This window comes from Ostrea edulis, chromosome 1 (genome assembly GCF_947568905.1).
Source record: "Ostrea edulis chromosome 1, xbOstEdul1.1, whole genome shotgun sequence".
In the NCBI taxonomy this organism is placed as follows: Eukaryota; Metazoa; Mollusca; class Bivalvia; order Ostreida; family Ostreidae; genus Ostrea; species Ostrea edulis.
The window spans coordinates 109,944,888-109,955,669 of NC_079164.1; positions in this window are offsets into that span (position 1 = coordinate 109,944,888).

The window sequence follows — 10,782 nt, forward strand, 5'->3', positions numbered from 1 at the left end:
CAATGGCATAAATTGCATATCAGCAAAAGTTTTAAGTTGATGAATTCTGAAAAGTTTCTACGGGAATACAATCAATGATGTTGCAGCCTTCACTGTTACCTGTTGATCTACATTTGGATTTATTTATTACAAACACACACCTTCTGAAGGTTTTCACCAAAAACTTGAATTTGTTAAGTACTTTTCACTCTCCTACAAGAGGTATAAGTAATTGATTTCCTTAAGCGTGATATCTGAAGATTGATGTCATGGAGATATCAAAATCACTCCTTATCATGTCTAACCCTGAATTATTAATCGTATATTTCCTTCAACACGTAGCTCCTTAAAACTTCATGAAGAACTTAATAGTTAATTATACCTTCCATCAAAATATACAAGCAGCTGATTCCCTGAAGCGTGATATCTGAAAATTGATGGCATACTAAGATATTTGAATCACACAGTGTCGTGTGCACAACATGAATTCGTACATGCTTCAGACCTTGAATAAGAATTTTACCTATACCAAATCACTTGATACACCACCAGTCCAAGCTTCATGGATGGGTACATGTAACCCTGCCAATAATTATGAATGATTGGAAGTAAGCAAGGAAAATATATCAAGCACTCTGAACACCATGTTTCCACATGTTTCACAGATAAAAAACTAACCACTTGCTTCAAATGCCTAAAACTTAAACTAGGCACATCTGAGTCGAAACGTCGGTTGAAGCATAAACCGTCACCGACTCCGGCATTTACACGTTTTCCAGAATCAAAACATGAATGCTTGCGAAGAGAAGTCGATGAAGGCTATGCCTCTCGACTTCTCTAAAGAGAATATCAACCCCACCTGCTCAAACATCTGATTCTGTCCAAATTGCAAAATCTTCCATACAAAAACGTAAAGCCAAACATAGATATTTTTTTTAATTTTAGACTGACCTAAGGGTCAGAAGCTACAAGTTTAGCGTCAAAATAGAATGGGGTGCATAGTCTTATGAGATTAGCATTTTTATACTGTTGCGCACCGAACTTCAAAGAAAATTATTTATTAAAATTGCTTTGTCCATATCAATGGTGACCGACCGCATTGTTTATGAAATATTCGAACTAAAATCAAACACATCAAAATCAAAATCTTGTAATCAACGTGTTTGGCCGCAAAAACAAACAATTGATGTATTCATATATACATTATACACAATAATACGGCCAATTTAATTACCGGTCGGTTCTCTGGTTAAGAATTGACATTAATCAATAATGTGGAGATGATATCACGATAATGAATAACACTGACAACAAAACCTTTGACCTTGTGACCTTATCATTGACCTTTGATCTGATTCCACTTTGTTGTAATCCAGGGGCATCAGCGTTTCACAAACACATCTGGATTTTGGGAAAGGCTATAAGCCCGTGAACTGATCCGACCGGAAACTCTGTGCACTCAAACACACACAAATTGCATACGTCATACCTTCTACTTTCGTTTTCCTATATATGATGCTGTACTCTGTTCACGGGCCTGATTCTAACACGAATTAAAATGTGATTCAGTTTCCGGGCCTGACTTTAATACTAATTAGGATAAGATTCAGTTCACGGGCCTCTAATTAGGATATGATCCAGTTCACGGGCCTGACTCTAACACTAATTAGGATGTGATTGAGTTCACGGGATTGCTTCTAACACTAATTAGGATGTGATTCAGTTCACAGGCTTGACTCTAACACTAATTAGGATGTGATTGAGTTCACGGGCCTGATTCTAACACTAATTAGGATGTGATCCAGTTCACGGACCCGATTCTAACACTAATTAGGATGTGATTGAGTACACGAACCTGATTCTAACACTAATTAGGATATGATCCAGTTCACGGACCTGATTCTAACACTAATTAAGATGTGATTCAGTTCACTGGCCTCTAATTAGGATATGACCCAGTTCACGGGGTTGACTCTAACACTAATTAGGATGTGACCCAGTTCACGGACCCAATTCTAACACTAATTAGGATGTGATTGAGTACACGGGCCTGATTCTAACACTAATTAGGATATGATCCAGTTCACGGACCTGATTCTAACACTAATTAAGATGTGATTCAGTTCACGGGCCTCTAATTAGGATGTGATTGAGTTCACGGGCCTCATTCTAACACTAATTAGGATGTGATTGAGTTCACGGGCCTCATTCTAACACTAATTAGGATGTGATTCAGTGCACTGGTCTCTAATTAGGATATGATCCAGTTCACGGGCCTGACTCTAACACTAATTAGGATGTGATTGAGTTCACGGGCCTCATTCTAACACTAATTAGAATATGATTCAGTTCACGGACCTGATTCTAACACTAATTAAGATGTGATTCAGTTCACGGGCCTCTTATTAGGATGTGATCCAGTTCACGGGCCTGACTCTAACACTAATTAGGATGTGACCCAGTTCACGGACCCAATTCTAACACTAATTAGGATGTGATTGAGTTCACGGGCCTCATTCTAACACTAACTAGGATATGATCCAGTTCACGGGCCTGATTCTAACACTGATTAAGATGTGATTCAGTTCACGGGCCTCTAATTAGGATGTGATCCAGTTCACGGGCCTGACTCTAACACTAATTAGGATGTGACCCAGTTCACGGACCCAATTCTAACACTAATTAGGATGTGATTGAGTTCACGGGCCTGATTCTAACACTAACTAGGATATGATCCAGTTCACGGGCCTGATTCTAACACTGATTAAGATGTGATTCAGTTCACGGGCCTCTAATTAGGATGTGATCCAGTTCACGGGCCTGACTCTAACACTAATTAGGATGTGATCCAGTTCACGGGCCCGACTCTAACACTAATTAGGATGTGATTGAGTTCACAGGCCTTATTCTAACACTAATTAGGATATGATCATGTTCAAGGACCTCATTCTACCACTAATTAAGATGTGATTCAGTTACCAGGTCTCTAATTAGGATATGATCCAGTTCACGGGCCTGTCTCTAACACTAATTAAGATGTGATTGAGTTCACGGGCCTGATTCTAACACTAATTAGGATATGATCCAGTTCACGGGCCTAATTTTAACACTAATTAAGATGTGATTCAGTTCACGGGCCTTTAATTAGGATATGATTCAGTTCACGGGCCTGACTCTAACACTAATTAGGATGTGATTGAGTTCACGGGCCTGATTCTAACACTAATTAGGATATGATCCAGTTCACGGGCCTAATTCTAACACTGATTAAGATGTGATTCAGTTCACGGGCCTCTAATTAGGATATGATCCAGTTCACGGGCCTGACTCTAACACTAATTAGCATGTGATCCAGTTCACGGGCCCGACTCTAACACTAATTAGGATGTGATTGAGTTCACGGGCCTTATTCTAACACTAATTAGGATATGATCATGTTCTCGACCTCATTCTACCACTAATTAAGATGTGATTCAGTTACCAGGTCTCTAATTAGGATATGATCCAGTTCACGGGCCTGACTCTAACACTAATTAGCATGTGATTGAGTTCACGGGCCTGATTCTAACACTGATTAAGATGTGATTCAGTTCACGGGCCTCTAATTAGGATATGATCCAGTTCACGGGCCTGACTCTAACACTAATTAGGATGTGATTGACTTCACGGGCCTGATTCTAACACTAATTAGGATATGATCCAGTTCACGGGCCTAATTCTAACACTAATTAAGATGTGATTCAGTTCACGGGCCTCTAATTAGGATATGATTCAGTTCACGGGCCTGACTCTAACACTAATTAGGATGTGATTGAGTTCACGGACCTGATTCTAACACTAACTAGGATATGATCCAGTTCACGGGCCTAATTCTAACACTGATTAAGATGTGATTCAGTTCACGGGCCTCTAATTAGGATATGATCCAGTTCACGGGCCTGACTCTAACACTAATTAGGATGTGATCCAGTTCACGGGCCCGACTCTAACACTAATTAGGATGTGATTGAGTTCACGGGCCTTATTCTAACACTAATTAGGATATGATCATGTTCACGGACCTCATTCTACCACTAATTAAGATGTGATTCAGTTACCAGGTCTCTAATTAGGATACGATCCAGTTCACGGGCCTGACTCTAACACTAATTAGCATGTGATTGAGTTCACGGGCCTGATTCTAACACTGATTAAGATGTGATCCAGTTCACGGGCCTCTAATTAGGATATGATCCAGTTCACGGGCCTGACTCTAACACTAATTAGGATGTGATTGAGTTCACGGGCCTGATTCTAACACTAATTGGGATATGATCGAGTTCACGGGCCTAATTCTAACACTAATTAAGATGTGATTCAGTTCACGGGCCTCTAATTAGGATATGATTCAGTTCACGGGCCTGACTCTAACACTAATTAGGATGTGATTGAGTTCACGGGCCTGATTCTAACCTAACTAGGATATGATCCAGTTCACGGGCCTGATTCTAACACTGATTAAGATGTGATTCAGTTCACGGGCCTCTAATTAGGATGTGATCCAGTTCACGGGCCTGACTCTAACACTAATTAGGATGTGATCCAGTTCACGGGCCCGACTCTAACACTAATTAGGATGTGATTGAGTTCACGGGCCTTATTCTAACACTAATTAGGATATGATCATGTTCAAGGACCTCATTCTACCACTAATTAAGATGTGATTCAGTTACCAGGTCTCTAATTAGGATATGATCCAGTTCACGGGCCTGTCTCTAACACTAATTAAGATGTGATTGAGTTCACGGGCCTGATTCTAACACTAATTAGGATATGATCCAGTTCACGGGCCTAATTTTAACACTAATTAAGATGTGATTCAGTTCACGGGCCTCTAATTAGGATATGATTCAGTTCACGGGCCTGACTCTAACACTAATTAGGATGTGATTGAGTTCACGGGCCTGATTCTAACACTAATTAGGATATGATCCAGTTCACGGGCCTAATTCTAACACTGATTAAGATGTGATTCAGTTCACGGGCCTCTAATTAGGATATGATCCAGTTCACGGGCCTGACTCTAACACTAATTAGCATGTGATTGAGTTCACGGGCCTGATTCTAACACTGATTAAGATGTGATTCAGTTCACGGGCCTCTAATTAGGATATGATCCAGTTCACGGGCCTGACTCTAATAGTAATTAGGATGTGTTTGAGTTCACGGGCCTGATTCTAACACTAATTGGGATATGATCCAGTTCACGGGCCTAATTCTAACACTAATTAAGATGTGATTCAGTTCACGGGCCTCTAATTAGGATATGATCCAGTTCACGGGCCTGACTCTAACACTAATTAGGATGTGATTGAGTTCACGGGCCTGATTCTAACACTAACTAGGATATGATCCAGTTCACGGGCCTAATTCTAACACTGATTAAGATGTGATTCAGTTCACGGGCCTCTAATTAGGATATGATCCAGTTCACGGGCCTGACTCTAACACTAATTAGGATGTGATCCAGTTCACGGGCCCGACTCTAACACTAATTAGGATGTGATTGAGTTCACGGGCCTTATTCTAACACTAATTAGGATATGATCATGTTCACGACCTCATTCTACCACTAATTAAGATGTGATTCAGTTACCAGGTCTCTAATTAGGATATGATCCAGTTCACGGGCCTGACTCTAACACTAATTAGCATGTGATTGAGTTCACGGGCCTGATTCTAACACTGATTAAGATGTGATTCAGTTCACGGGCCTCTAATTAGGATATGATCCAGTTCACGGGCCTGACTCTAACACTAATTAGGATGTGATTGACTTCACGGGCCTGATTCTAACACTAATTAGGATATGATCCAGTTCACGGGCCTAATTCTAACACTAATTAAGATGTGATTCAGTTCACGGGCCTCTAATTAGGATATGATTCAGTTCACGGGCCTGACTCTAACACTAATTAGGATGTGATTGAGGTCACGGGCCTGATTCTAACACTAACTAGGATATGATCCAGTTCACGGGCCTAATTCTAACACTGATTAAGATGTGATTCAGTTCACGGGCCTCTAATTAGGATATGATCCAGTTCAGGGGCCTGACTCTAACACTAATTAGGATGTGATCCAGTTCACGGGCCCGACTCTAACACTAATTAGGATGTGATTGAGTTCACGGGCCTTATTCTAACACTAATTAGATATGATCATGTTCACGGACCTCATTCTACCACTAATTAAGATGTGATTCAGTTACCAGGTCTCTAATTAGGATATGATCCAGTTCACGGGCCTGACTCTAACACTAATTAGCATGTGATTGAGTTCACGGGCCTGATTCTAACACTGATTAAGATGTGATCCAGTTCACGGGCCTCTAATTAGGATATGATCCAGTTCACGGGCCTGACTCTAACACTAATTAGGATGTGATTGAGTTCACGGGCCTGATTCTAACACTAATTGGGATATGATCCAGTTCACGGGCCTAATTCTAACACTAATTAAGATGTGATTCAGTTCATGGGCCTCTAATTAGGATATGATTCAGTTCACGGGCCTGACTCTAACACTAATTAGGATGTGATTGAGTTCACGGGCCTGATTCTAACACTAACTAGGATATGATCCAGTTCACGGGCCTGATTCTAACACTGATTAAGATGTGATTCAGTTCACGGGCCTCTTATTAGGATGTGATCCAGTTCACGGGCCTGACTCTAACACTAATTAGGATGTGACCCAGTTCACGGACTCAGTTCTAACACTAATTAGGATGTGATTGAGTTCACGGGCCTGATTCTAACACTAACTAGGATATGATCCAGTTCACGGGCCTGATTCTAACACTGATTAAGATGTGATTCAGTTCACGGGCCTCTAATTAGGATGTGATCCAGTTCACGGGCCTGACTCTAACACTAATTAGGATGTGATTGAGTTCACGGGCCTCATTCTAACACTAATTAGAATATGATTCAGTTCACGGACCTGATTCTAACACTAATTAAGATGTGATTCAGTTCACGGGCCTCTTATTAGGATGTGATCCAGTTCACGGGCCAGACTCTAACACTAATTAGGATGTGACCCAGTTCACGGACCCAATTCTAACACTAATTAGGATGTGATTGAGTTCACGGGCCTGATTCTAACACTAATTAGGATATGATCCAGTTCACGGGCCTGATTCTAACACTAATTAGGATATGATCCAGCTCACGGGCCTCTAATTAGGATATGATTCAGTTCACGGGCCTGACTCTAACACTAATTAGGATGTGATTGAGTTCACGGGCCTGATTCTAACACTAACTAGGATATGATCCAGTTCACGGGCCTGATTCTAACACTGATTAAGATGTGATTCAGTTCACGGGCCTCTTATTAGGATGTGATCCAGTTCACGGGCCTGACTCTAACACTAATTAGGATGTGACCCAGTTCACGGACTCAGTTCTAACACTAATTAGGATGTGATTGAGTTCACGGGCCTGATTCTAACACTAACTAGGATATGATCCAGTTCACGGGCCTGATTCTAACACTGATTAAGATGTGATTCAGTTCACGGGCCTCTAATTAGGATGTGATCCAGTTCACGGGCCTGACTCTAACACTAATTAGGATGTGATTGAGTTCACGGGCCTCATTCTAACACTAATTAGAATATGATTCAGTTCACGGACCTGATTCTAACACTAATTAAGATGTGATTCAGTTCACGGGCCTCTTATTAGGATGTGATCCAGTTCACGGGCCAGACTCTAACACTAATTAGGATGTGACCCAGTTCACGGACCCAATTCTAACACTAATTAGGATGTGATTGAGTTCACGGGCCTGATTCTAACACTAATTAGGATATGATCCAGTTCACGGGCCTGATTCTAACACTAATTAGGATATGATCCAGCTCACGGGCCTGATTCTAACACTAAATAAAATGTGATTGAGTTCACGGGCCTAACTCTAACGCTAATTAGGATATGATCCAGTTCACGTGCATCTAATCCAATCCTTGTAAACCCTAACCCAGTCCTTGTAGAGCATAGATTAGTCCCTGTAGAGCATAACCTAGTCCCTGTAGAGCATAACCTAGTCCCTGTAAAGTATAACCTAGTCCCTGTAGAGTATAACCTAGTCCCTATAGAGTATAACCTAGTCCCTGTAGAGCATAACCTAGTCCCTGTAAAGTATAACCTAGTCCCTGTAGAGCATAACCTAGTCTCTGTAGAGCATAACCTAGTCCCTGTAAAGTATAACCTAGTCCCTGTAGAGCATAACCTAGTCCCTGTAAAGTATAATCTAGTCCCTGTAGAGCATAACCTAGTCCCTGTAGAGCATAACCTAGTCCCTGTAAAGTATAACCTAGTCCCTGTAAAGTATAACCTAGTCTCTGTAGAACATAACCTAGTCCCTGTAGAGCATAACCTAGTCCCTGTAAAGTATAACCTAGTCCCTGTAGAGCATAACCTAATCCCTGTAAAGTATAACCTAGTCCCTGTAAAGTATAACCTAGTCCCTGTAGAGTATAACCTAGTCCCTGTAAAGTATAACCTAGTCCCTGTAGAGTATAACCTAGTCCCTGTAGAGCATAACCTAGTCCCTATAGAGCACAACCTAGTCCCTGTAAAGTATAACCTAGTCCCTGTAAAGTATAACCTAGTCCCTGTAAAGTATAACCTAGTCCCTTTAGAGTATAACCTAGTCCCTGTAAAGTATAACCTAATCCCTGTAGAGCATAACCTAGTCCCTGTAGAGCATAACCCAGTCCCTGTAGAGCATAACCTAGTCCCTGTAGAGCATAACCTAGTCCCTGTAGAGTATAACCCAGTCCCTGTAGATCCTAACCTAGTCCCTGTAGAGCCTTACACAGTCTTAACCTATAAAATGCAACTTTGTCTCTGTACAACAGTATCGTATTTCACTGATAATAAATTTTCCATACATGTTTATTATTAGTTTAATCATCAGGCAGAATTGAATAGTCTCGTGGGGATTCGGGTTAGAATAGATCCTCAGTACCCCCTTGCTTGTCGTAAGAGGCGATTAAATGGGGCGGTCCTTCGGATGAGACCGCAAAAACAGAGGTCCTGTGTCACAGCAGGTGTGGGACAATAAAGATCCCTCCCTGCTCAATGGCTATAAGCGCTGAGCATAGGCCTAAATTTTACAGCCCTTCACCGGCAGTGGTGACGTCTCAATGTGAGTGAAATATTCTCGAGAGGGACGTTTAACAATATTCAATCAATCAATCACAATTGAATAAATACCCGGTCTCTCTGTGTTATAGACTTTACCAGTCATCTTGAGCTAAATCAACATTTTTGTGCCAGACCCATTTTTGTGTGCATCATAACTCAGTATCCCTATAAATAGTTGAATCTGCAACTACTACATGTAAGAGCTTGACGTATTTGACAGACATTTTTTTCCACAATTTCCTCTGGTACTTAGTCTTGATTTTAATTAAGAAGAAAAAGTTGAACAGATAACAGTTTTATTATCAAGACCTTAGACATACAATGATTACATTATCACATTGTTGTAACCTTTGACATTGAAATATATTTTCCAGATGCATGTACTTATGAAAGAGCTGGCTCGCATTCTACCTCATGCTCCAAGATTGCGTAGCAATAGTAACACATGATGGCTATATTAGACAGATTGATAATGATGGGTAATCAGATCAAACATCCTTAATATAAATCAAATTTACATAATCTGTTAAGAATTGATTATATATTACTGGGTAATTAAGGGGTCTTTCATGAAAAGAAATGAAAAAAAATTTAAGTTTTCATAAAACATATGAAACAACAATTTTATCTTTCTTTCAGTGATTAATTGGTAAACGCATTAAACGTTTCAATGTTCCATGGGAAATACAACATAACTACATGTATTTATTCTATATGTTGAACAAGAGGCCCATGGGCCACATCGCTCACCTGAGCCACCTTGGCTCATATTGAAAGATTTTTCCTGAATAATTGTATGTAAAACTTTGATTCTCTATTGTGGCCCCATACAACCCCTGGAGGCCATGATTTCAATAAACTTGAATCTGTACTATGTCAAGAAGCTTTCATGTACATTTTAGCTCTTCTGGCCCAGTGGTTCTTGATAAAAAAAATTAAATGACCCACCCTATTTTTGTGGTCATCTCCCCTTTGAAGAGGGCATGGCCCTTCATTTGAACAAACTCGAAAGCCCTTTACCCAAGGATACTTTTGGCTAAGTTTGGTTATTATTGGCCCATTGCTTCTGGAGAAAATATAAAATGTTTAATCACGGACAGACAATGAACAACAGGCGATCAGAAAAGCTCACTTGAGCTTTCAGCTCAGGTGAGCTAAAAAGTATTTACGTATGGAATAATTTTCTTCATATGTGTCTTTTTTCATCCAATGCTATTTCTCCCCACTTTTAAATTAACGTTCAGATTTAAAATACATCAGAGTTTCCTGTAAATATGCATATCGATATGTGATATATGTCCTTATCAACTACAGAGTTTCATAATACTGCCTTGCCTTGCACGTGAGTTAAAACAGTATACCCTTTACAAGTCGTTGCCTGCAGTATATAATAACCTCTCTAGGATAAGAATGAGTTGAATTAAACAATGCTATAATTCTAATATACAAATGATCCATGTGTACATGTATACTCTCCAAAGAAAACAATTTAAACAATGTTAATGTTGCTGAAGAAAATTTACCACAAAGCAAAAGAAATGCAAAAGTTTGGCATCGGATCAAGTGCCTTTGACCTTGTTGACAATATACAATTACAAACAAA